Source organism: Cydia fagiglandana, chromosome 9 (genome assembly GCF_963556715.1).
Source record: "Cydia fagiglandana chromosome 9, ilCydFagi1.1, whole genome shotgun sequence".
Taxonomy (NCBI): Eukaryota; Metazoa; Arthropoda; class Insecta; order Lepidoptera; family Tortricidae; genus Cydia; species Cydia fagiglandana.
This window is the reverse complement of record NC_085940.1, coordinates 9,247,489-9,253,488: the sequence shown is the minus strand read 5'-3', so window position 1 is coordinate 9,253,488 and position 6,000 is coordinate 9,247,489.

Sequence of the window (6,000 nt, the reverse complement as noted above, 5' to 3'; positions counted from 1 at the left end):
CAGAAACTTGTGTAGGTACTACAAGAAAATTAGACAATCCATGTAAAAAACCCGGTTTAGTGCGAGCTAGTTTAACTCGAGTGAGTTCAATTATCTAATGCAACAAACACGAAAGATTTGTGTTAAATGGGCGTTTTCTAAAATAAATATTGAAAACCCGATTCTCACAGATCCTGGTGTTTTTGGGTTCTTTCAACTCAGAGTCACTAGCATATTCAATCCTGATGATAAAAAAACTTGTACATTCCACTACGTCACGTCCATACAAGTCAACATTTTTCTCATAATAAAACGTGACGTAAAGGAATGGACATTTTGGGACATCTTTTTTAGGGTTTTTAACGGAAGGATGGAGAATGCTGTCGATTCTGAGTAGAATGAGCCCAAGAATGTCCAGATTTGAAAGAATCAGGTTTTCGATATTTATTTTAGAAAATATAAATTTAGTATATTTAATTTAGTAGGTATATTTAGGCTTTATTTTCTTAAGAGGGAAGTATAGCTATATAGCTACTGACAAAAGTAACTCTTTTCATACAATTTCCTTATCGGGAGAAAACGTTTTCTACTATGTAAAACTTAACATATCACTTTGATGTTGATGTCGATCGCTTCAGTATAATAATATTCCAGGTTTTTAAGTTTTGCTTTTAAAACAAAACATTGTATGGTGAGTTTTGAAAAGGAAAACCTATAAACCTAGTTTTTCATATTGCAAAATATTTAGAAATGGAAAAATTTCCCTCTTAAGTTTTAATATTTTAGGACATATTTGAAAAATTCAATTATTTTGTACTTCCGTGTGTGATTGTACCCTAAAAATGAATCCTTTGAGTCCGGCAAGGAACGCCTAGATCCTAGTTAACTTCCCACTTCATTTTCAATATGTTTTTGCCTATCTTTATATCTCCTTGTAGGCTATTACAAACACATGACTCTATAAAACTATAAAAATTCACTTTGTTACATATATTATGATAACCGGAATTACTAACCGTGTTCAGTTTTTAATTCCCTTAAGTAACAGTGTGACGTGAACTTGCTGTTTTTTATTATGCCACCGACACCCGGGTATCAATTTTTACATGATGATGATGATGACGTCATACGTTTTACGTTAAATTAAAATATGAAATATTATCACATAATACACAAGACACAAGTGATATGGGGAATTTGCCGCTATTTTCACCAAAACCTTGCTATAGGCAAAATAAATGCAAGTTCAAATGCTGAATTTCATTGTATTCAAACATTTCACCTAAGAAAAGCGAAAATCGCTGAATATATCTTACCCGATATCTACTGTGTAGTTGTTTCTCATGCGGTTATCGGCGGACTTAGGCTTTCAAAGATATTGTAGTGTATAGGATATTGCAGGGATATAAATGTAAACGAGATGCATCCAGGACATTACCATTTATTGACTGACATGACATATCATTCAAACGACGTAACCATTCCAAACAGCTCGGCGGCCGGAGGTCGCATACACTACAGTTCCTCCAACATAGATCATAGATCAACATAGATCCATATAGCCAAGCTAACAGATACTAGAACAAAATAGATACCTAACAATAAAGTAAACTAACTACTCCTTATAACGAACAACCTTATCAAGTCGACATTTACGAACTGGGCGAGGTTCGGGCGGTACGGGGGTGTCAGACACGGAATAGGTCTGCGGCTCGTTGGCCGATGTGGCGACACCGGATGAAGTTGACGGCGACGGCACAGCGGGCGATGGTGTGATTGCCGTCGGTGTGGCGTACGCGGCTGGTGCCGGGCTAAGCGGGACTGTTCCATCAGTTGGCGTAGACGTAGAGGGAATTTCGGACTGATCCGACCCCGTGCGAGTACTGTCAGGCAAGGGCATAGCTAGCGACCTACTCGTCGACGCGAAACACTCGGTATCTGGGCGGTTTACGGGTTGAGTCCCTACACGCCTCCTCAGCTGGTCGACGTGCCTGTGAATGTGCTTGCCGGTCGTAATATCGGATACCGTATAGTCGCTTGGTCCATTAGAGCTACTTATCTTACCCGGTAGCCACTTCTCCCCCTTAAGGTATTGGCGGAACCAAATATCTTGACCTACCGAAAAGGTCCTACCTCCTGACCTCTCACTATTAGGCGAATTATTTAGGACTCCCGAGTTTAAGTCGGGCTTAAGAGCATCCAGCTTCGTACGAAGGTGTCTTTTCTGCAAAACTGCAGCAGGAGATTCACCAGTACTAGCATGGTTAGTATTCCTATAATGTTTTAGGAAGGTATGTAAAGCCATGTCAACATCCTTGGATTCCGTCAAAGCCTTTTTAATTACCCTCTTTAAGGTCTTTACTGCATTTTCCGCGGCCCCATTAGACGCAGGATGGTAAGGTGGTGTAAATACGTGCTCAATACGCTCGTTTTTGATAAAATTATCAAACTCGTTGCTCGTAAACGGAGGGCCGTTATCAGTTACGACTTGTCTAGGGTTCCCGAACCTACTGAAAAGCTCGCTAAGTTTATTAACAGTGAACTTGGCTGCCGTACTGGGGACCGGAAATATCTCTAACCACTTGGACGTCGCATCTACGGCTACTAAATACGTTTTCCCCGCTATAGGGCCCATGAAATCTAAATGAAGCCTAGACCAAGCTTGCGCAGGGCACCTCCAGGGGCATGGTGTAGCGCGGGGAGGGTCATCCGCGTGCACAGCGCACACTGTGCAAGCAAGGCACGTACGTTCTAAAGCTTCATCTATTCCAGGCCACCATACGTAACTCCGCGCTAGAGCTTTCGACTTTACTACACCCATATGTGGCTCGTGAATAAGATCTAAAATTTGTTTACGACAGCCTTCAGGCACGACTAATCTATGGCCCCACATTACACAACCTAACTCCTCATATAATTCAGATTGCCGGTTAAAGTATGGCTTCATCGCAAGGACCTCACACGTCTCTGGCCAACCATCGCGGATAAAGGACAGCAACCTTTGCAACATGTTGTCTTCTGCTGTAAGCCGCTTTAGCTGACTGTAGTCTAATAAGAGCGCATCTTGCACAAAGTGTAGATACGTTTGTTCTGGAACTACTTCAGCCGCGCTAGCTTGAGCGTCTGCACCGGGTGGTAACCTTGACAGCCCGTCAGCACAGTTTTCGTTCGTTTTGATGTACTCAATCTCATAGTCATATGCTGACAAAATTACTGCCCAGCGCTGCATCCTGCTTGCTGTCATTGTCGGGATCCCGGCGTTAGGCCCAAAAATGGAAACAAGCGGCTTGTGGTCAGTGCGTAAGACAAATTTCCTGCCATATAGGTACTGATGGAATTTTTTCATGCAGTAGATAATCGATAAAGCTTCCCGGTGGATTTGCGAGTAATTTTTTTCAGCAGGTGTGAGTGAGCGTGACGCAAATGCCACGGGGCGCTCCCCGATCGGGCCAGGCTGCGCTAGCACGCCGCCCACGCCGCGAGCGCTAGCGTCACAGGTCACAATCAGAACCTTTTTAGGATCGTAGTGAGCTAGGACATCTGTGCTAGTCAGAGCCGTTTTGACTTCTGAAAATGAACGCTCACAATCGGCATCCCAAATCCACTCGACCCCCTTGCGTAGCAAATTATTTAACGGAACTAGCAGGTAACTAAAATTCCTTACGAACTTTGCAAAGAAATTGACCATTCCCAAAAAGGACCGTAACTCGTTTACATTTCCCGGTCGTTGAATTTTCAAAATAGCCTCTATTTTAGTTTTATCCGCCTTAATTCCATTTTTAGAAACGATATAACCTAAATATGAAACTTCATCCGCTAAAAAGACACATTTACTTTTCTTTAGTTTTAAACCATTCTCCACTAGACGTTTAAAAACCGCGTTAAGCGCAAGTAAGTGCTCCGACTTGCTTTTCCCTCCTATAATTACGTCATCCAGAAAGACCTGCACATTAGGAATGTCGCAAAATAAATTGGTCATGATACGCTGGAAAATACCTACGCTGGATGACAACCCAAAAACTAGTCGGTTGTATCTAAACAGACCCCTGTGGGTATTCATGACAGTGAACATTTTCGTTTCGTCTAATTCGATCTGATTATACGCCTGAGAAAGATCTATTTTGGAAAAATACTGAGCACCGTTTAACCCGACAAGCACATCCTCTATCCTAGGGAGGGGGTAGCGGTCTACCAACAGTACCGGATTTAATGTTGCCTTATAATCCGCACAGATTCTAAGCGTACCGTCAGCCTTGTTGACCGGCACCAGCGGCGACGCCCACTCGGAGCAGTCGACGGGCTCGATAATGTTCTCCCGCAGCATGGCGTCGAGCTCCGCGTCGACCCGCTCCCGCAGCGCGTAGGGCATAGGCCGCGCACGCCGGAACACCGGCGTCGCGCCTTCGCGTACGCGCAGAGTCGCCCTGCCGCCCAAGTACCGCCCCAGCCCGCCGCTAAACACTTCACTGTACCTGTCGAGTATATTACAAATTTCCTTATCAATTTTAATTTGACAATTGTGAATGCGTTGGTCTACGCTAAAATCTGGCAACCCTATCTTTAATTCAGTTAACCACTGCCTGCCTACTAAGGATGTAGTGCCCTCTTCGAAAATAAAAAGTTCTAGCTTCTTCTCTCGATCCAAATACCGTACTGTGGGCCTAACGAACCCTATGGGCTTTACTTTAGAATTATCGTAAAATCGGAAAGAAATACTATCCTCTTCTATTGGGAGATGCGAGAACTTTTTGTTATAAGTGGCTCTGTTAATGCACGCAATAGCTGTGCCCGTGTCGATTTCCATCTCAATAATCTTATTGTCAATAGATATTGGCAAACGTACCGGTGGATATTTATCTAAACCAAGGTGGTTCAAACGCTCCTCGACGTCGTCCTCCTCCGTGCTGGTCCCACTATCGAAGTCGCCGAAATTGAACCCCTTCTTCTTTTGATCTCGCCTACGTTGAGAACCCGAGTTGTAACTCTCCGCGCCAGACGCGCCGTATCCCGGGCACACTCGTCGTAGATGACCTGTGCGCTGACACTTGCTGCACACGAAGTCTCGAAAGCGACAGGTGCCGTAGCCGTGGTTGCGCGCTCCACAAGCCGCGCAGTTGTCCGCCTGCACCTTCTCCGCCGCCGCGCCGGCGCCGCGAGCCTGCCCGCCCGCGCGCCCCCTCTGTCCGCGTCCCGCGGCTGTCTCCAGCGCGTTCACCGCGCTCGCCGCTGCTGTCGTGTCCACTGCTGCTGCGTCCTTCTCTGCTGCCTCTAGTGAAGATGCTAATTTGACCGCCTCTGCAAATGAGATAGTGTCATCCTCCGCAAAAAGACGCTGCCTGATGACCTCGTTCCGTATCCCGCATATAAACTGGTCCCGTAAATTATCGCTTAAATTTGCACCGAATTCGCAATGTCGTGACAACTTTTTTAATTCCGCCACATAGGAAGTGACATTTTCATTGGCATTCTGACGTCTCTGGCGGAAACGGTACCTCTCTGCTAATGCGGACGGCTTAGGCTGGAGATGTTGTCGCATAAGCTCCACTACCTGTGCGTAAGTAAGATCAGACGGTTTTTTCGGGCTGGCTAAATTTACGAGCAGCTCGTACGCTTCGTCTCCCATCGTAGCAACCAGGGTAGGGAGTTTCCTGTCTACCGGAATAACGTTGGCAAGAAAATACATCTCTAACCTGTCCACAAACGATGCCCATTGACCGTTCCTTACATCGAATTCCTTTACTTTGCCGACCGACATTATATGGCCTAAATCTCACGCGTACGTACTTGTAGGTAATTTATCTTCGCTATTTCCTCGTCGCCACTGTAGTGTATAGGATATTGCAGGGATATAAATGTAAACGAGATGCATCCAGGACATTACCATTTATTGACTGACATGACATATCATTCAAACGACGTAACCATTCCAAACAGCTCGGCGGCCGGAGGTCGCATACACTACAGATATTATCACCAACTCGTGAGCTGAAACACTCGACCCAGTTCGAGAAACACTTTCAA